Below are 23,053 nucleotides of genomic sequence, written 5' to 3' on the forward strand. Positions count from 1 at the left end.
CGAATATGTTAAGCCCCCATATCAAAACTGATACTAAACTTTAGGGGGGCCCTCAGAGCAGCCTAATTGAGTTCAGGTGGCAGAAAACGACGTTATGCAGTCCTGGGGAGGGAGAGAAAGCAGTTGTGCTGGAATTGCTGCCAGCACAGAGCTGAGGGTCGTTAGATGAGACAGTTTCAGTTGCTGGTCTCTCTCTCTCTCTCTCTCTCTCTTTCTCATACTCTCACACACGCACTGTTTCTGTGGAGCTGTGTTTTGGCATTCTCCCCAGAGCAGTTCCTTCACCGGGGGCGCGTTTAAGGCAGCTTGGTATGGCGGTTCTGACGGGAAAGCTAAAAAGTTACTGCAAGGCCAGTCAGTAATAACTGATAATTAATCACAGGGGTTGCTGGTGTCTCTGTACCATGCACTTGGTGATACGCACCCAGCATGCTGTGGCTACTCTTTCTCAACCGTTTGGCTCTTATGCATTAAACAAACAGAAAGAAAGAAAGAAAGAAAGAAAGAAAGAAAGAAAGAAAGAAAGAAAGAAAGAAAGAAAGAAAGAAAGAAAGAAAGACCCTTCCCACATACAAAAGAAGGAAACTTTACATTTGAACTGGACTCCAAATCAAGGAAGGGAGGGAAGTCTATTTGAAAACACTGCATGTGCCAGGGTGGCCCTATTCAGAAAAGGATTTCCCTTTTTGGAAAAGTTGCTTTGTATTCTCAATACCAAAAAGTTGTGACATGTTGTTACTGATCAGTGCTTTTTGGAGCTAACAATTTTTATGAATGAATTCCATTAACTTAGAAGGGCTGTCATTTGTGTGTTAGCTGTAGCAGGAGGTATCTGCAAATTGCTCCAGGTAGTTTAACGGATTTGCTGTGCAATGCTAAGAAAAGAAATATCTCTTTGTTTAAATATGTATATAATTGTGGATGTCTTTTATAACATACAACAGTTGTATACAGAAGAGTTAAACAGCTTGGCTCTTTTCATAGGATGTCTGCATTCAAATAAGGTATGCTTAGATCTATCCTGTAGAGGGACCCTGCTTACAGCTGATGCCAGCTTACTGTACAGAAATATAATCAACATAAGCCAAATAAGCAACTCCGTATATGTGATGGCTTACTCTTAAAAGTATAACAGAAAAAAATCCCAGTTGAAAAGTACATTTCATACATCTTGATTGGGACATTAATATATGTTTGACAATCTGTGTGCATGATTTCCTGCCTTTGGGTGTTTTTCACATTCATTATCTAATGAAAGAGTGAAAGCCTATCCTAACAAGTCTGCCATGGGGGTATGTGTTCCTCACTTTTTAAAAATACGGCTTAAATATTCAGGTTAAATGAATGGGATTTCAGTTGCTTTGGTAACAAAAGAGTTAACTCTGCCAGAGCCAGATAACAATCTATTGATAAATTGCTGTTGAACCGCATACATAGCATTAGATTGCTGTCTGAGTGTTTGACTTTTTAAACAGAGTTTGACCGTTATAGTTTCAGGAGATGCTAGAAATACTAGGGAACACTGAACATCATAAAGGGAAGGAAGGAAGAAACTTAATAGGAAGAAATCCTCTTTTGTAGAATTTATAAAAATAGTTGTTGGACAATTACCATCCCATTCACAAATCAGCTGTTGTTTTCAATGTTAATTTTGCTAATGCACAAGGACCTTAAAATCTTTTTTCTTTTCCCTTCATTACTGAACACATATGGTCATGTTTATTATCTGAGTCTGTGTTGGGAAAAGAATAATAATATGTGTAGTGTATGGCTAAATGCATGCAGATGCTGTATCAGTGCAGATCACTCCACTGGAATACATACACAGACACAGTAGGGTTATAAAGGTGGTAACAATGAATGTATTTATGTTGAAAGTGTGTACTTTGCCTTCTTGTCCATGGGTTGTTAGCATGTTGTTTGTCCAACACATTTTGCCTGGATGCATGTAGGAGTTTCTTTTTTTAAAAAAGAGGGTAAGTTAATTCCCCTAGCAAAGGATAACAGTTTTTAACTTATACCAGTTGCTAATTCTCTGTTAAGATAAACTTGCATATGCAGCCATCAAATAAAATAGTTTGCTAAGGCACCTGGAAATGTGCTTGATAGCCATAAGATTTTATAAAGCATTATAAGTGTGTGACATGTTTGTTATTTTTTTTGTCTTCATCTTTGTTATGACTTTGCTTAGGAAACTATGCTATTTTATCTTTATTATTATGTTTACTATTATTAGTCCATGTTCAAAAGCAGTAGGAATTGATCCACAAAGTACTTCCGTTGCAAGCAGAAGTTTTGCCATAGGTATAAAAAATGTTTAGTGAAACCTTGAGATACCTTTGAACATTTTCAATGCAGTAGCATATAAGCAATTAACTCTTTATAATTCCTGTATAATAAAATATTGCTGCCTGAAGGTTGCAGTGAAATAGTAATTTTAATTTCAGGTAAATTTCTAACCTAGTCACAGAAAGCTTCATGGTTTCATGGTGCAGCACTAAAACCTTAGTTTCTTCTATGTTCAATCTTTTCAGAAGGAGAAAAATAATTGTATAACTGCAAAGAATTTTTGGCAAGTTTTTACGTATCATCAGGTAGTGTACACATTCCTGTTTACTTGTCATATTCCTTACTCCATTGTGGAAATGTAAATCATCCTTGCCTTATGCATGGTATACATAGGAGGTTTCCGGTTTAGGATTAGTGGGAGAAAGTGACAATTGAGATTCCTAATTACATTTTTTTAAAAGATTTAAAATATAGCCCTTTTCTAAATACTGGTTCTACTTAGGTACTTTTTTTAAAAAAGTTAATCCTTAGGAAGGAGCCAACCCTGTTCTGAAAACAGAAATAATGGCTGATAACCACAAAGAGCATAAATAAATCTCAACTTTTAAAGGAAAGTTCTTCTTTGGGCTACTTTGATCAGTGACAGGTCGAGAATGACCAGAAACCTTTGGCGTCTATTCCCTACTCATCTGGTTAAGTCTAGGGTGCGCAGGCGCAATTATGCACACACACACATGCACACACACATGTACAGAATGGCCCAATCCAGTTTACAAGAAGGATGTTTAAAAATAGAAAGGGCCTATTTTGTTTGATGAGATAAAAATGGAAGGCTTTCTGATTTCTTTTCTTTCATAAATGTTTTGTTTATTTGTCAGAATAAATGTCATTTTCCTTCTTCCCGTTTACCTTAAGGACTGTGATGTTCTAAAATACTTTTAAGTAATGAAACCATAATAGCAAAATAGTGATATAACCCACAATGACACAAAACGCCAGAAATTAGTAAAAGCTAGTTATGTCTCTCTTGCTCCCAACGCATAGCAGAGATGACTCTCTTCAGTCAGTGAAAAGGGTATATTTAGGATTACATATGCATCTGTGAATCATTATGTAGTAATTTAAGATTCATCCAGTGATGTAACAAAATTAACAACATAATTTCATTGTGTAACTCTGTCTTATTAAAGGACAACTGTCTGACATTATCATACACTTCCCTTATTTAACTACCTGTAAATATTATTAGTAGTGTGACATTTTTTCTATTGTACATTAGATTCTCTCATTAGCCACAATGTCTTAGTTATCATTAGATAAATAATTTCCTAGATAGGTGAGGGGCAAATCAAGGAAACTAAACATCAAATCAATGAACTTGTTTAATAGAAATACATCTGTCCATCAAAGAGAATGAGGGACAAGTGGCAGTGCTGGCAGGGGTTTGTTGTTTAAAATGTTTGCTGCTTTGCCTCCTGTTCCAGGAAAAGAGTTCAGGTTAAAAATATGTGAAATATGCACATATAAAGTGCTGGTAGAAACTGCTTAAATCAAGTGTAAAGCATATCATTTTAACTGTATTGCTGCTGTGTGATAACCCATTACAGAGAAAGTCATATGTGCCATTTATTGAATTGGCAGTAAAACCGTAAATGTGGCGGTGTCTAACTACAGATCTCATGCACTGAGGGTAAAAAGCTAGTATAGGATTTCTGGTTTGCTTGAGTCAAATGCTAATGCATAGCTTTACCTAGTGTAAAAGCATTTTTCTTTTAGTTCCTAAGTTTTTAAAAGAGTTTTTAAAAATTGTAATACAGTACAGTAAAAGACAGCATAGCAACACTTTATATTTCCCACATTGTGTGCTGCCAAAAGCCCTTTTGTGAGATGGTTCTTAATTACACATGAAAAATATATAAGTAGTTTATTTCAATCTTTATTCATCAGTAGTTTGATATTTTATTTCTTATTATATAATACTGAAGGTCATTTTGGCATGTTTGTTACTTCTGATCAGTCAAAAGTATCCACAGTAATGCGAACTCTTTTGGGTAGCTGAATTGTAATACATATACTACATAGTTCATTCATAAAACATTTCATGCTGCACTCCAGAAGTTCATTGATGAAGAAAAGTCATCAACAGTAATTTAAGAAGAGTTTATACAGTTTACCTTAAAGAGAAAAGCATTGTCTGATACCCCATGAAGTATTATTACCTGAGCATTTTTATGTATTTTTCAACATGAATGATAGGCAGAAGACAGCCTTTATTAGGGAAAAACCCTAATAAAGTCCTCAAAACAGAATAAAATCTTTTATTTAGATGCAGTGTCTCCAAAATTTTCACTTGCTGTTTTGCATGCATATGTATTGTTATATGTAAACATACTGCACGGAACAGTTTAGGCATACTTATGTGTGTATATGTGTCTCTCTGTGTGTATTGATCTAACAACCCGTAGTTATATTACTTGCATTGATTTTAGGAAATATGTCAAAAGAGGGTGTCTAATATATGCTCACGCATGCAAGCACGGACTAGAGCTATTTGATGTAGTGTCACATCACTAGAATGTTCAGTTGCTGTCTGACATGCATATATACAGACATGTGACATGCAGGTATACACACAAGTCACAAAAGGGATGTCTGTCTACCATATACAGTTATATGTGTTTAAAGCATATATTTGTATACATATATATAGGTTCTGTAGGACCTTATTTTTAAGTAATGTGATTTGGTTGAGCGGTATGAAATAGAGGGTTAAGAAGGCATGTGTGTGTGAGAGAGAGTGTGCAGTGTGCACTGGACGGCCTTGCTTTGTATATTTGTAAGCCAAATATGATTGTTTTTCCTCAAATAATCGTGCATGATAATTTTTCCTCTACCTTCAAAGCCACTTTGCACTCTACCAATATGCAGAGTCTCATGGAAGTTTACTGTGATGACATAAAAGATGTATAGAATGGTGAATAAGAAAATCAATGTGGTGGTGTGATACAAATTGTAATTGCTAGGTTTAAAATAGGAACTTCCGTATGCCTCTGTGTTGCATTCCAATTAACACAGTTAACTCGGTGCATATTTTGAGATGTAACAGCAGAGTAGTCTCCTGCTTTGCATTGACTCTTAACCCTAACTAATTAGGTGCTGAGTCAGGCATCTTTGAGACATTGGGGCAAAAGTGAGTTTGTCACAGCTGAGGCAAGATTGCAGGGACTGTGGTGATAGTGGAAGAATTCACATTCACTGGGTCATTGTGACACAGTGAGCGATTGTGAAGGAACACACTGATACAGAGCTGGCGTCACAAGTTAGAAACAAAAACAAGCTTTATTGAATTTTCTTCTTTTTACTCTCAATCTTCACAGTGTCCATAGTGAGACCTTCTACTCATTGTTGTAGATCAGTAGATCTGTGCAGCGTAGAATTTTAGAACATGTGGCTTCAGATGTACCCTGGAGATAAAAAATAGCCTTGAGAGAATAAGGGAGGGACACCAAAGGTAAATTGAAAATATAGATGAAGAACTTTTTTCCTTTATATAACTTCAGAGGCAAAGTAATAGAGTGCAGTTCACAAGGTGGTAATTCCAGAATGCTTAATTTACATTAACTCTTTCCCCTTCCCTGAGACATATTGTATACTCAAGGAAGAGTCACTAAACATTTCCTTTTAAAGATATCGTGCTACTGAATTTTCTCAGTGGAAAGCAAACTTCTAATTCCTTATATTTTTAAACAATAAGGCTGCAATCATAGGACTTTCCTTGGAGTAATAATAATAAATAAAATGAGAATTCTGAGTAGACCTGTATAGGATTGCTTCATAAAAATCATTAGAATATTATAGCAAAAGGAAGGGCCTTTCCTACTGGCATCCAGAACTATTTTAATTCATGGAAAAGTTGGGTTTCTCTCAGTGTATTGTCAATTGTGTTGAAAAGCTGCTGTTTGTCCACTTTCTGCTGCTGCTTTTAGTGTGAGAAATAGAACATAATCTTCTGTTGTTTATAGGATGCAACAGTTTTGAATGGGATTTGGCAATATCAGCATATCACATCCATCGTACAACCCATCCAATAAAGAGAGAGGGCTATGTAGGTAAAATGAGTAATTTGCTTACTGTAGGATATACAGAAGACTGAAAAAAATGGGTAAGTTTAAAACAAAGACAAATTTACTGTGGCATATCTTGCGTTAGTAGAAGATTGCACACATACAAAGTGTCATTGTGCATTGTGCCTTCTATACTCTGTAGTTTTATTTGGCTTTGTGTACATGTGACTAGTACTCTTAAAATCTGTGGTCTTGAAAGCCTTTTGGTTAAAAAGTGTAATAATGTAAACAATATAATAAACTATACATAAGAAGTAGCCAAGAACTAGAGTAATCAAAATATGCCTTCGTTTATTATTTTCATAATCAGTGTAGCATTGGCAGCTCAACTACACATTCTGGTATTTTTTGTCTGCATGCATGCCAAATCCGAAGTGATCTATTAATTGCATTTAATAATTAGTTTGAAGAAATAATTGCTAATTTAGGTCTGTTATGCATAGTTTGTTCATGGTGAGCAAGTATTTTATCAGTAGGCTGCATTTTCTTCATTTATTTGGAAAATATGCTATTTATGTTTGTCTATATATGATACTTTCTACAAAATATATGTTGACTTTTTAGAAAGTAGCTGTTTTGCGTAAACTGAATAAGAGTAACTGTAGTAAAAAATTTTGTTCCCATTATCATTTAAAAAGAATAGAAACATTTTTGTATAACTGGTTTGCAAACACATGCTCACAAATCCTAAACCTAACCAAATATATTTCAACGGGCCTTATTTCTATGGATTACAAATTTATACCAGCTTTATGCTGTTCTCTTACTTGTCAGTAACTCCCACTGAACTCAGTGGTACTTAATCTTACATAAATATTTAGAACAGGCTGAAAGCCTAATGAAAATTATGCGATTTTGATATTTTGGCTCCCAGACACCAGATATTATATTTAATCTATTTGCCCCAATATATGTACACTGTCAATGCCGGACAGAATGTGCAAAGAAATAAAATGTACTAGCAATGTAGATTTTACAGTTACATTATAGACCATTTTAAATACACTCAGCCACATGTGGGGGAAAACTCTCTTTTGGATCATTACTGTTTTAATGCTGATATCAATGAACACTCAGTTGGGGTGAAAGAATCACAGATATTGGGACTTGTGGTTCAAGAGATTATATTTGAAATTTCTCTTTTCCTCCATTCCATGTAGACCACACATGGAACATAAGATGTGGAGGCCAAAAAAATTACTTCTGTCCATGATATTGTTAACTCATTTTGTCAATGTGATTTGGTTTAATATCCCAAATGTAAAAGAGAGAGAGGAGGAACTCTATTTTTTAAAATGAATGAAAACACTCTGATACAACCTTCAGTACCTAGCAAACAACTGCACCCTCTAATTTTAATGTATTACAGATCATAATGTATTACAGGTTTTGATTGTAGCTGTTAGTGATACTTAGAACTTTGTTCTCCACTCCAAATTTTTAAATGTCTGCATCTTATAACATTGTGGTTGATTTGCATTCTTTAAATGGGATAGTTTAGATTTCTCTCTTCACAAATGAGAAGATATGGATTTCATTATTATGGGAAGCAAGCAAATATTATGCAGTTTCTGATTTTGTTTTTGTTTTTGCAGTCAGGTGACTATGAAGAAACAAAATCTGAGGTGGTAGATAAAATTATAATTCTTGTGTTAGCCATTGGAAAGCTGCAGAAAGCTGCCTGTTTTTAGGCACTGACATGCAGAGAGTGCAGTTTTTGCCTTGTGAATATGCCTGAAAAAGAAGGCATGATAAAAAATGTGTGACCAGATGCCTTGATTTATCGTGATAGAGTGCTGAAAGGCTGCTCAATTCAATCTTTATGGTATATAAGGAGGCACTGGGTATAGTAAACCATTTAGACCAAGGGTGTTAAACATACGGCCCGGGGGTCAGATCCAGACCCTTGAGAGCTCTTTTCTGGCCTGCAAGCCAACTGAGGCAGCCCCCCCCCCAGCCCCCCACCGTTGATCTGGGCTGGCTAGGCATGGGCCGGCCCAACCAAGTGACATTTATGTCATATCTGGCCTGCTTAACAAGTAAATTTGACACCCCTGATTTAGACTTTCAGTATTCTAGTGACCAAATTTTTAAAAATCCAAAGAAAAATAGTCTCATGTAAAAAAAGAATTTAAAAAACGAGATCTGTTGTAAAGAATTGCACATATATTGAACTTGAGTGTCAAATTGTAGTTTGGCCTTTTACAGTCTATAAATTATTATGGTGTGATTGAATTCTAATGTTCTGATAGTATATTTCAGTTACCACAACACAAGGATGGCAGTTTACATTTTAAAATAGTTTGGTTTAATGGATCTCAGACAGAATTGTGAAATAATAAAAATTTAAAAGGTTGAAGTTGGGAAATGATGATTGTTTTGATACTAGGCACTTTTCATCCCATACTAATTGATTTCAGTGTGGGAGTAACTACATGATTAGATCTGACCAATAGATGTCAATAGGATTTATAACCTGAGGTTATTCAGATTTATCCAGAAGTAGGTCCCACTATTCAGTGGGACTTACTTCGTATTAAGTCCTCTTGGTTATAGAAACTTTGAATATAATTTATTTTGGCTTGGATTGCATTAGATCTTGCACACAGGGTTGTTGTTATGACACTGTAATGTTAGCAACTTCATTAAGGTAGCTTTTAGTGGCTATTTCTCCTGAGACAATTGATCCAAGACTCAAATTTGCCAAGAACATCTGAACTAGAACTGGAAGTGGGGGTGGGGGGAGGAATCACATCTTAATGAACACTGCACTTGGAAAAAAAATTTCTTCCAGCTGGCTTTATGCAATAAAAAACTAACATTACATTGAAATGCTTAATTAGCATTGATTTGATTATATTATTTTTGCATTCAAAGTGAAAATTATAGTTCTGTTTTTAAAATTTAAATCCATTTGTAAAGTCATAAAGGTGGTTGGTTTTGTGATAATCAGGCATATATCTGGAAACTTGCACCCTGCCTGAGTGTAGGGTTACTCCCAGTACTTCTACCTTGCCTGAATACCCTACAGCACTTGACAGTACCAATGTGCATCCTGCAGCTGGTGGCATATGACTGTCATTTTGCAAACAGGATATACAGAGAGATTTTACACAAAGAAGGCATTCATGAAAGCCCTCCTCATCTGGGACTCCTGTAAACCCTCATTTTATCAACCCTGTCAGGATTTAACTGGTATGCTGTCAGGTTATATGTTGCTTTATCTATATTAGTTTTTTTCTCCTAAATTAGAAATCACCAAGAGGTTGTAGGGGTGGGAGAGGGGTAGAGAAAGAAAGTAGCTGCATCACTCAAGTTCAGTGTTACACATTTAAAGATATTTACATTGCACTTGCTGCAGGAGAACAAGTGCATTTGTAGTTTCTACTCTTTAGATACATATACTGAAACTACATTATACTACACACACACAGAGTGCTATCTAACTTACCGTTCAGTCCTGAAGGGGGAGGGCTGAAGCGTCATAGGAGCCAGCATAACCCCACACCAGTGTCCATGCTACTTAGCACCATGATAAAATGGCATGGACGCCGACACGGGGGCACTTACGCCGGCGCATCAGAGCGACACAGCAGCACGGGCCTTGGCTGCCTGCATTGCTGCGCGTGCAGTAAAAACCCAAAAGCGGGCGCCCACACCTGCATTGAGAGGGTGTTCCCAGGGCATTCTCAGGGGTGGAGCTAATGTTAGTCAGCTTCTAAACCCCTTTCGGCCTGGGAACGCCCCTCTATTCTACAGCATTGCTATGCCAGCAAAATAGCTGGCACAACCCTGTGTAACTCCATGGAGGAGCTTCACAGGTTTTTTTTTTTTTTAAATACATTTTAAACATTTATTTTTGGCCAGGAAATCTCTGTGGAGAGTGTGCAGCTATGCCACTCTTGCCTGTTGCCTATCTACCCCCCCCCCCTTTCAAGACTGAGCTGCCCAGCAGAGTTATGCCTTTCTAAATCCATTGCAGTCATTGGCTTAGAAGGGTATACCCATGCTTAGGATTTCACTGTTAAGTGGCACAGAGAGCTATTCTAAGTAGTTCTACTTACAAGTAGTTTTATTCATTTGGGTTTATTCTCAAGAAAGCATCCTTAGGATTTCAGCAAATGGCAAAACTATTGCTCACTTCAGTTATGCCCCAGGTTACACTTGTAAGGCAAGACATGATGCTGGCATATCTGTGAACAGTTCTTCTCAGCATTTTTAGAGGGCTGTAGCAGCTGTGTGGTGTCCCAATTCAGGCAGGGACTATGGCATTAGGAAAGAGTAAGTTAATTCTACTCTCTTGTAGATCTTTGCCAATTTAATCCACCTGTTCTTGCTCTTGGTCCTAGAGAGGATAAAAACAGGCAAAAAGAAGGTAGGGTCCCCCCCGCTTACAGGGCTAATGACTGAAGGATCCATTTCATACTGAATGGGGAGATAAGAATGATTAAATCCACTCTCTCCCCATACCATTTCTCCAACTGAGATAAGGCCCCACACAGCTGCTATTTCCTAAAAATATTGGGAAGATTCAGACATGAATCCCTCAGCATTCTTGTCTAGCTGGCTTGTAGAATGTTGCAACCTAACCAAAGATCAGTATAGTTAAATTGCTTGATTTATGTTGTAAAACTGAGGGCTTAACTTTAGCAGTATAAGAGACGTGCTGTCGCTGCTCTTTGTCCTCTCTTCTTTGTAACGTCTAGATAAATATAAGTGCATTATCCCCTCTCCTTGGCCGGTACCAGTCATATGCACCTAGGATGTGCCAGTGCCCACCCATTTACGATGTTCCCAAACAGATTTTTCCTAGGTGTTATGAGGAAAGAGTGTCCAAAGAAATATGGAATGGCAGTATTTGCGTATCGTGGCAGTTGCTGTGTATCTTGTAGTTAAGGTTATGAAGCGCACACAGAAATGTATTCTATGGAAATCCACCAGGTCCCTTTATGTAGGTTTCTGCAGTAAGTCCCTCTGAAATCAGTAGCCACTTACATTCTGATAAGTATGCAGACACTAGCAGCCTCCTTACTAAATACTGTTCTACATACTTGATATTGTTTTTGAAGTTAGTATCCATTAAAACAGCAAATAATATGTTCAAATTACATCGGTATTACCATTTGTTCGCAGATTACATTATGATGGTATTTAAAAATAATTTCTGTGTCTATGTTGTTATTTTTATAAACTCTGCAACAATAAACTAGACGTCAGCACTGATGACTAAGAGACATTTGCTGATGAAAGGAGTATTCCATGTTCCTGGTTTAACACCACTAGTGAGCCCTGCACACCTAGCACTCTTTTTTAAAAAAGAGCTCTTTCTGTTTGTAATTAATCCATCTGATCCACCAGATGCTCATGAATGATTTGCATTTGGTCCAGAGAGTGTATGCCTGAACATCCCTGTAAAGTATACTACTAAAACACTCTTTCCAGATTTCTTCTGAAACTACATTATAACTGCCAGTCAGTATCCACTGCATGGATAGAAGTTTGGTAACTCATTCCTGTCTTCATCACAATCCATCGTATTGGCATATGAGTGTAAGCATCAGTGTAATGAGGGGTGTACAAAGGCATACTTACATGGTTGTGCTTAGGACACACCCATTAATTTCAATGGGCTTTCATAATTTTCAGTCTTTACCTCTCAAAGGCTTTTATTTTAAATGTCTTTTATGTGTAAATCTGTACATTCCACCTAGGAGTTCTGTATCCCAGGAAAGAGGGAGCCTTTGGGATTCTTTAGCTGATACATTGGAATCGCTGACTTTTCGTTAACAAAACCTTCACATTATTTTATGTGGAGAGTTTAATGCAAGAATAGGCTTGGGTGAAATAGCTGACAGAGCTGGTCTGAACATGCAGACTGCTGCGCATGCTCATTTTTTAGATCGCTCTGTGAAGGATGCGGTGCTAAACAAGTTTGGTTTAAAATTCTTGGATTTGCTTTCGTTGAATAATCTATATGTCTTACACGGTACCAAGTTTGATTCATCAGGTGGAACTTTCACTTACTTGTTGACTTGCAGGGCCAGTACAATAGATTACATTGTCATTTCCCATACCTTAATTAATTCTGTAGCTAAGTTTGAGGTTGTCGATTCTTCTATGAGTGACCACTGTCTGCAGAGATTGATCCTAAACATCAGTTCTAATGTCTTACTGAAGCCAGTCCTGGAGTATGCAGAAGATACTACTCCTGGTTTTAGGAGACTTAAATGGTCAGTTCAGCTACATGGAAAACTATCTCAAAATCTTAAAAATCCAGATTTGGAGTTTTTGAAATCAGCTCTTTTACAAAAAGGTACTGATGCCATAAAACATTTTGATGACATCAACAACCACCTCAAGCCTCTACTTATAAATAACTGACCTATAAAATCTATACCTTATATAAAAAATGGATGGTATGACCACAAATGTAAAGCACTTAAAAAAGAATTAGTTTCCACAATGAGACAGGTGAGGCGGAGCACTGACGGGGTGCTGATGTCTCGTCTTTTAAAACGTAGGTCTCAGTATAAAAACTTAATTAAGCAAAAGAAAACAGACCATGCCAAATTTTTATGGAGTGAACTAGAACGAGCAGTCGCTGAAAAGAATGAACTGCATTTCTGAGAACTGGTCTCAAACAGAACAAGTAGTTCCTTTAGTCAGATGGACGCACATATACCAGGTAGTGAATGGTTTACGTATTTTAGTAATGTCTTTGGTTCTCAACAATCTTCTTCTGCAGTGGCCACATTACAACAAAAGAATCCCCTTTTGAATCTTTCGGGACTTCCAGAATGGGCTCCTGTTTCGGAGTCTGAGATTAGTGGCTTAATTGCCTCATTAGTTTTTGGAAAATTCCCTGGGGAAGATCTGATCTCCCCGGACCTATATAAAGCCTTCTCCAAATGGTGGTCTCCAGTCCTAGCTAGAGTTTTCTCACAAATTAATGAAACAGGCCTTATTCCCCTAGGTTGGAAGCTAAGTATTGTCGTGTCCATACACAAAAAGGGGGATAAAAGGGTACCACAAAACTATAGTCGGATAAGTTTACTTAATATAGCGGCCAAATTATACAGTAAACATCTTTTACTTAAATTAGAAGACAGGGTGGCTGAGAAGCAAATTATCCATCCTTTGCAAGCAGGATTCAGAAAAGGTCTTGGTACTATTGACCAGTGCCAAATCCTTCATTAGTTGGCTCACTCTGGTATAAATGGCCCTACAAAGGCACTATATGTAGCATTTGTTGATCTGGCTGCTGCATTTGATTCTGTTGATAGATCCCGCTTATGGCTAAAGTTAAAAGTTAGAGAATAGAAGTTTGGTAACTCATTCCTGTCTTCATCACAATCCATCATATTGGCATATGAGTGTAAGCATCAGTGTAATGAGGGGTGTACAAAGGCTTAGGACACACCCATTAATTTCAATGGGCTTTCATAGATCTCTTTAATAAGTTGGTCCCCTGATCAAATACTAGTTACAGTGCAATTGTAAGGCCCTGGAGAGCAGTCATGGACTGCCATGGAGCAACATTGGTGCTGCTGTTCCACTCCCTGTGGGGAGACTTCTGCAGTGGCCAGCATGAAAATGGAGGCAGGCAACGAGGGGGCCCAAGGCACAGGGGCGCACCATGGCAGCAGACCCAGCCCAAGGGAGGAGTGGGGCAGGCTAGGGAGAGTAGCTGCCAGTCCATGAAGGCCCTCTCCCCCTTAAAGGGACCATCAAATTGATAGAATCCTCCCAGTGGGACCTAGGGATCCCCCAGGATGGCAGCCCATCTCCAGACATCAGTTCTCCCAGAGACCATGGCTGGACTCTATGGCTAAACATCCTCACTGAGGTCCCTTGCCTCCCCCCCCCCAGGCTTCATCCCCAAAGCACGAGGAATCTCCCAATCTGGAGCTGACCCCACCCCCAAGCATGTCACTTCACAGCTTCCAGACCACTTGATGACTGACTTATAGTGAAGGGTGGGTCTCTTTTATAAGGCCCCTCTTCCCCTCAGCCCATCACCCACACATCCTTGAAGCTTCCGCCTGGTTGAGCGGGGCGGGGGTTGGAAGGGGAGATGGGTGATGTTGCTCTGACCCCTCCAAGGCTGTAACCCTGTAACTCCTACAAAGGCCAATCTTTCTGGCCCTTGATTAGCATACCCAAATGAGGCCGAGGTTCTTAGGAGTGCATGGCCCCTCCAGGCCTCTGTACTGCAGAACCCCTGAAATTGACCAGCTTAGCTTCCCATTGCTGAAAGACAGCCTTACATTGCTTTAGGTGACTGGGAGCCATTTTGGCCTTTCTGCTCCTTCCCCTCCCGGCCCCACCCAACTCTCTGCATAGGGACTTCACTTTCCCACCCAGCACCCATGGAGAACGTTTCTACTGTGTCCCCAATCTCTTGGTGAGGTAGAAGTCAGTATCCCCCCTTGCTCCCTGTCTGGGGGGGGGTGCTTGGCAACTGCTAGAACTGGCAGAGGCAAAAACTGACTCTCCCCAGAAGCTGTTCTGCCCCAGCCTCGACGCACCAAACCCTCTTGTGCACAGGGCCATGGGGGTTGCTTTGTGGCTCCTGCTGGCCCAGCTGGCTGCCAGGCACCAGTGTGAAAGGCAGTGTGGCCAGAGTGGCTTCCATCCCCATGAGAAGGGAAAGGGAGAAAGAGGTTGGAGGACCTGACCCTAGCTTACCTGCCAGTATGTGTCCACCCTGTCCAGTGCTGCCAGAGAAGATGGATTAACTGAGAGAGGTCAGCCACAAAGTGTGTGGACTTTGCTCTCCAGGATGGGTATTTGTGCAAAGTGCTTACTCCGTTGTGCAAAGTTCCCTCTTTGTGCAGTTCCCACCACCAAGCTGCTGTGCTGCTTGCTCTTAAGTCCACATGGCAGGTAGTTGTCAGACAGCATCCTGTGTGCCATACCTTCTGAGGTGTGGTCCATCTTGACTGGGGTTTCTAAAGGGTGGGGGCCCCCATTGGCTCCTGGGGAAGGGGGCTTGGCTGGTGCTGAGGAGGCAGTTCATTGGTTGCTCCCTTAGTCGGCATCTTGAGCAGTTTGGAACCATGTGGACAGGGCCAAAGCTGTGTGTGTGAGAGAAACCAAAAATCCTTCAAATGGCTGCCAATGGCCTTCGCTTTTGCTCCAGAAAAATGGGGTGTTCCTGGATCAAAAGGGCACAGAGAGTGGCCTAAGTTTATTGCTGCCCCCTTTCACACTAGTGCAGCACCGTGCACCGCAGATGTATCAGTGCACAGCTGCCGCACAGTTGTGCTGGCACGCAAAAGCGACATGGGAGCTTTGCACTGGCATAAATGGCTCTTACACCGGTGTTTCTGCAAGATACACTGGCATTGGACTCAGTCCATCCCCATGCCCTTTCAGCTTCCCCTCCCCCCTCCGGACTGTGGTATTAAAGAACTGGCTTTATCAGAAAATGCAGTGGAAAATTTCTTTTAGTAAGTGCTGTGCTTTTTTATAACATAAACTGTTTGATGTTAAACAGTTTTGGACATAGAACAAAATAACTAGAAGAGATCTAACACTCTTCAGGTGCTAACATGATAGATTTTCCTTTTTTAAGTCTATGTATATATCAAGCACATGCATGAAAGAGGTAAACAAGAAGTGACTTTTGAAGAATAGTAGAAGGGGCAGTCAAATTCCATAATCCGCTAGGAACCTCCTCTCCAAATATTTCCTTTATGGCATTCTTCTGCAACTTTTCCTCCTCCTGTGTCACAATCAGTGTTACAGCAGTTCCCATACTGTCAGAATATATATATTGGAGGGAGGGGGTAGCAGTGTTGTGCACCAGCATCCTGTGACATTGCAAGAAATCCTGGGCGGGCCACCATTCAGATTGTGTGTTGCAGCTCCTTAAGATAGCTACATCCCTTGGGTCATTTAAAAAAATGCTAAAATTGCATGCCAACCCCTTTTCTAGATCATGTATGATATAAAATCTTTCAAGACAAACAATCCAGACAATAGAGCCAAATAAGCAAATGATCCTGTTAGTTAATTCAAAGTAGTGCTATTCTGCTGAAATCCATGTGTTGCTCTGTTATTACGATATGTACTTTCCCGTAGTAAAGGCATGGTAATACTGACTCTGATATCTGGCATTCTAACTTATCTCAGTCACTACATTGCTGAAAACAGAAACCGCTTAACGATGCAACCTATGCATTTCTTTAAACAGCCTTTGAGGGGTTTTTTATTGCTTGGTCAGTCTCGTTGTTAGATAATGAACAACTTAAAATATGTATCTTTATGGACAGTGGCTATTTTCCCTCCTCTTCATACTTTGGAAAGAAAGGAGTGTGCTTAATTCGCAAGGCTAATTAACACTAAACATTGGAAACAAACAAAAGTCCAAGTAAAGATAAAATGTTCCAATTTAGTTATCATTAATAAATTAATGTTGTATTCAGATGAGGGAAGGGCAGCAAAAGAGGTTTGAAAGAAGATAGAAATGGTTTCAGAACAAGAAGATATATTAAAACCCATTGTTATTTTTATTGTAATTGCAAAGTGTTGATCAGAGTTATAACACTGATGATGAAATACACTCTTTTTACACACACACACACACACACACACACACACACACACACACACACACAAATGAGATAAATGAGTTGCCATTCATTGATATCCCATTGCTTTCAATGGTGCTAAGACATGACTGGCAGCATTGGACCCAAAGTGTATTAAAGTTTTGTTATTGATTTGAAGTAATAATTAGATGTCATAGAATTAAAAATATGCATTTAAAATATTAATTTGCTATGTCATGTGCTCAAACTTACCCCAGTTCTACAAATCAGATTTGTAATGTAAACAACATAATTAACTTTACAAATAATTAGGGTTGCAAGCTTTGCATTGGGAAATTCCTGGAGATTTTGGGGGTGAGGTCTGGGGAGGGCAGGGTTTGGAGAGGGGAAAATATAATGCCATAGAGTCTACCTTCCAAAGCAGCCATGTTCTCCAGGGGAACTGATCTCGGTCTTCTGGAGATCAGTTGAAATCCCAGGAGATCTCCAGCCACCACCTGAAGGCTGGTAATCCTACAAATAATGCCACTGGATGCTATAAACTGGGAATGGAATGATTTCATGGAACAGATTCTTCTCTCCCCCTGAAGCTCTGTTCAGCCCCCTTTCCTCTGCCCTTGAAAAAATCCTTCTGATTGTGGATACCTCTTGGGAACAGAGTGGGATGCAGTTCATGACAATTCAGCAAAAATATGGAATTAGTAGAGATCTGCCCCTTGACTCTTGTGCAAGTTTTCCCCTCCATTTTCAGAAGCTCACATATGAGGCGAGTGGATGATTTCTGCCAGTTTCCCCTCAAGGGGCAGCCTTCCACATTGTATCCTATTCTGCTGCCAATGTTTCCCTGATCCTCATTAACAACTTTTATGAAGGTCAGCAGAGCAATTGGGCATTCAGTGCAGCTTGAGCCTACCAAACAACTCGGATGCCGTGCCAGATGGTCTTCCTGGCTTGATCTGAGGTTGAAAGAGGCTTTGGCTAAGGAGGACCTTCAGAGGTACTATACAGCTTTTTTGGATCCTAAGTCTGAGCAGGACCCTGTGTTCTTGTATGAAACTCATACAAAATCTGAAATCAGTATTGGTATGCGAAGCTGATGCTGGGAGGCAAAAAGTAGGTAAAAGCACCAAGCCCTGGTTTGATAAAGAATGTATCCAAGCTAAGAGAGAGGTGAATTTCGCTTATCAGTATTATAACATCATAAGGGTAGAACATAGATAGGAAGCCTTTTCTTCCCTTTTTATTCTGAAGAAAAAGTACGAACTCCTTATAGCTGGTAAAAAGAAAGAACAGGAGGGAATTTTGGAGATAACTTATTCAGTCAGTTAAACAAAAGAACTCCACATACTTTTGGAAGTTGACCTCATGTTGGACCACAAACAGTCCATCCCCATGAGATTCACTTATTTCCCTAGACAAGTGCATCCAATTCTTTCAAAAATTGTGTGATCATCTAATCCAGCTCACCCATCTCCCAAAGTTTGAAGGATTCCCTGAGTGGTTGCCAGTTATCTTAGGGGAGGCAAAGTTGATAATTGGCCAGCTCAAAAATCACCAGACCCCTGGAATTGATGGCATTCCCCCAGAATTTTTGAAAAATAATTTGGAATGGTGGACTCCCTTTCTTGCCACACTTTTTACTTTTATTGATTCCACAGGGCGTATCCCTAAGGATTGGGGCACGGCTATCGTGGTCCTAATCTATTAAAAGGGTACGAAGGATGACCTGTCGAGCTATAGACCAACTAGTCTGCTGAATATCCTTAGTAAATTGTATGCCAGACATCTCCTTGATAAATTTACCAGCTGGCTCGACTAGGAGTGTCTTATTGTAGAGGAGCAAGCAGGATTCAGGGAAGGTAGATCTACTATAGATCACTGCTTGGTCCTACAACATCTTATTGAAAAATACTCCTCCCCCAGCCCTCCCTCATTATTTGCTGCTTTTGTGGATTTAAAGGCCACTTTCAACTCTATTTCAAGATCACGCCTTTGGGAAAAGCTGGAATCCACTAATATAAACCGTAGGCTCTTATACCTCATCCGCGCCCTTCATGAGGGCACAGCTCTTAGAGTCAGATGTAACAAGCTAGGGCACCTTTCTAGTCTAACAAATACTTTATAAAGGCATTAAACAGGGATGCCTTCTCACCCCTTTGTTGTTTATTTTTTTATATCAACAACTTGGTGAGTTGCCTCCAAGATCCAGATCTACATCCTCCTAAATTAGCACATCGCAAGATAACTGTTCTAATATATGCTGATGACGTGGTTATATTGTCCAGAACGCAAATAGGGTTGAAGAGAGCACTTAATTCTTTTGCCAAATATCGCTCTAGGGAACATCTTCAAATTAACTAGCAAAAGACAAACGTAATGGCATTTGGTAGACAGACAAAAACCCAGGCATGGAAATTAAATGGCCACATGATTGAGCAGGTGATCAGATTTAAGTACCTGGGGATGGTCCTCTAGGCTGCAGGTTCTAGGGTTGCACATAGTGAATACGCAGCAGAGGTGGGGCACAAGTCTGCAAACAATATAAGTAAATTCCTCCATTGCAGGGGAGGACACTACATTCCTGCTGCCCTTAAGCTGTTCCAAGCCAAAACCCTAGCCCAACTCCTGTATGGTAATTTACTGTATGGTACTCCTGTATGGTACTTTACATCATCCAGTTTTGCCTTGTTAGAATAGGTTCAATCGAAATTCTTGAGAGCCACTCTTCAACTTCCCTGTTCGGTGTAAAATTCGATGATACGTTTGGAAACAGGGATGATAAAAGTTGAGGCTTGGGTTTGTATCAATTCTACAGACTTATGGCTGAAGCTGAATCTCAACCCTCAAGGCCTGGCTCCCCTGATTCTAAAAGACTGTTACCAGTCACAGTGGATAAAAGCAGTTAAAGGTAAGCTATCCCATGCTTTTCTCCCTTTTTGCTTCTGGAGCTGGGGGCTGATCAGGCAAAGAAAATAGTGAAACAAAGAGTGAGGGACATTGAGCGGCAGATGGATCTAGCAAGAACTCCCACTTTCATAGCCCCGGATAAATCCAGATACATTGTTGCCCATATCTTTTCACTCTGGAACTAAACAGCTATAGAAGGGCCTTTTCACAAGCCAGATGCTCTGCCTTCCCCTCAGCCCTCGTAGAGGGTAGATATAAAAAATCCCCGTCTCAGAGAGATTATGCCAGGGGATGTAGAAACCATGGAGCATATTCTCATTCACTGCCCTTACTAAGAAGAGATCCATGGCAAATTTATACAGCCGTGGACTAACAGGCTCTCTGATAACTCAGAGGCGGAGAGGGCAAGGAAGCTGCTGTTGGATGAAAACCCAAGGGTTACCATTGTCACTGCTAAATTTTGTGCTGCTGCATCCAAATTTAGGCACAAATTGCTGGGATGACATGTCTTACTACTTATGTACATAGTAGCACCCTCTTAGGACTTTATGTATTTTATACTTTTATACTTGTATTTATGTAATTTATCTTTTTATATTAGGAATTTCTGGTTTTAATATCAATGGGATTTTAGTCAACTGTTGACCATTCTATTCTTTTGTATATGACTGAGGTCAACAGAGGCTATTAGGGGAAGAGATCCATTCTGTGAGTTACTTCCATTCCTGGTTCATAGGATCCTGCCTATGTTCAGTATTGCTGATCCATAAAGGGAGAATTGCATGTAGAAATATCCATGTATAATGCAAATAGAAATATGTATCTGTGTTACCAGGGCCCACTAGTAGCTTTTAATATGTGTTTTTTATCAATAGCATCTGGATTATCTTTATGGTACCTTAAATATAATGTACTTTCATGTAAATGTGTTGAATACAGAGATTGCTATTCCGATGCTATGAGACATTACAATTGTCAGCTTCACCTGAAATTGTTTGTTCCTTTTATTCCTTACCCTCTCTCCCTCCAAAGTTTAGCGGTATCTGATATGGCATTTTGATCCTAATCATCTGTAACATATGCACTTTTATAAATTCACAAACTACGGAGAGAAACCCATGTAAAATGTTACATTAGGGAAGGGGGAGATGTGGTACAGGCAGATGCCAGCTGGAATCTGATATATGTACGTGATCTCTTGTGTTGCACCATTTTATTGATGAGGTGGGAATATAACTAAACAGTAGCCACAGCTGTTTTGTTAAATAAGAATCCATACAAACTCCAGCTGTGAGCTTATGGATGCACAATGTAGACAAAATCTAGCATAGGCATGTTAAAAACGTTTACTCACATGCTGACCTACTTGCCGAGCAAGGCATAACACATTGTTACCCCAATCGTACTTTTTCCTTGGGAGTAAGCCTTGTTGCTTTCAGAAGCATTTGTTTAAAATAAGATTCATTTCACAAGTGCAAATTTTGTTTATTTTGTCTGTGTCCTTGGGTCTCATACTTGGGACCCATAAGAGGGCCATGACCCACTTGTGGAGGGTGGGGGAGGTTGAGGCTTGCAGGTGGGTTGTGGATTATGATGCTGCAGAACTGGGATAAGAGACCATGGTCCCTCAGTTCCCAGAGGTGAGAAAAGTAGAAAAGAGGGCAGAACTACTACATTCCCTCCTTCACCCTGTGACCCATTCATTCCCAGAGGTTAAGCACATTCACAGCCATTGGTGGTACAGGAGTTGGTGGGGAAGTGGATGATTTCTGCCAGTTTCTCCTCAAGCTGTAGCCATCTGCATTGCATCCTGTTCTGTTCCTAAGTGTGCCCTGACCCTCAGCAGCTTTATGAAGGGCAGCAGAGGCTGTGCATAGAGAGGGGAAGTGCATAGAGAGATCCCACATTAGTGGCTGAATGTGAACTGAACCCCAGCATCACAGAAGTTGGCTGGCTCCTGGCCAGTGTACAGTGGCATGGAGGGCAATGGGTGTGGCCTTTGCACGTAATCTCTTAGATCCACACCAGTGGACCCAGGTCCAAGCTGAGCCACAGCCTGCAGTGCTGTGGCAGTTGGTCCCAAAAGGCAACATGCCTTCAGAAGTTGGACATTTCACAGAGTACTAGTGTCTTGTGTGATCTTGTATATACACAAATCTAGCCACAGGTCAACCTTGGGAATGCAGCAGGTAGAAAAAGTACAGCCACAACTGCAGAAATACCAGCTGGCTGGGTATTTATCTGATTGATGCTAACATTTCTTTTTATGGAGAACATAAGTGAGACTTTCATGTATGAAAAGCCCTGAGTAGCATTGCTTCTAATAGCCTTGAAAAGCAACTTTTTAATGTTCCATCAGAAACCTCAAAGGCAAGAACATTTTAAGCAATGAAGTTCTGGCACAGTTCTGCTATGACTTCAACGTGAGCTAACATTTATCGTGAAACATATTCTACTCAATAGTATTGTCTCAGGCAGACAGCCTTTGTTAGGACCTGTGGCAGCTCCTCTTCATATTGTCTTTTAGCTGTTGATGTCATACATAAGAGCATAAGAACACAAGGAAGGCTATGCTGGATCAGACCAAGGTCCATCAAGTCCAGCAGTCTGTTCACACAGTGGCTAACCAGGTGCCTCTAGGAAGACCACAAACAAAACAGCTGCAGCAGTATTATCCTGCCTGTGTTCCAAAGCACTAATATAATAGACATGCTCCTATGATCCTGGAGAGAATAGGTATGCATCATGACTAGTATTCATTTTTACTAGTAGCTATGAATACCCTCTTCTCTATGAACATGTCCACTCCCCTCTTAAAGCCTTCCAAGTTGGCAGCCATTACCACATCCTGGGGCAGGGAGTTCCACAATTTAACTATGTATTGTGTGAAGAAATGCTTCCTTTTATCAGTTTGGAATCTCTCACCCTCCAGCTTCAGCAGATGACCCCGCATTCTAGTATTATGAGAGAGGCCCTGTCCACTCTCTCCGTACCATGCATAATTTCATAGACCTCTATTATTTCTTCCCCCAACCACCTTCTTTCCAAGTTAAACAGCCCTAAGTGTTTTAACTGTTCCTCATAGGGCAGTTGCTCTAGTCCCCTGATCGTTTTGGTTGCTCTTTTCTGCACATTCTCAAGCTATGCAATATCCTTTTTGAGGTGTGGTGACCAGAA

General features: G+C 39.9%; 1 protein-coding gene across 4 annotated transcripts in view; it reads left to right on the forward strand.

Moving 5' to 3' along the window:
* The window catches only part of BNC2 (basonuclin 2), a 473,229-nt gene that overhangs the window by 146,367 nt on the left and 303,809 nt on the right, over positions 1 to 23,053 (forward strand). The gene's annotated exons all lie outside the window — the stretch shown is intronic.

Source organism: Euleptes europaea, chromosome 4, assembly GCF_029931775.1.
Source record: "Euleptes europaea isolate rEulEur1 chromosome 4, rEulEur1.hap1, whole genome shotgun sequence".
Lineage (NCBI taxonomy): Eukaryota > Metazoa > Chordata > Lepidosauria > Squamata > Sphaerodactylidae > Euleptes > Euleptes europaea.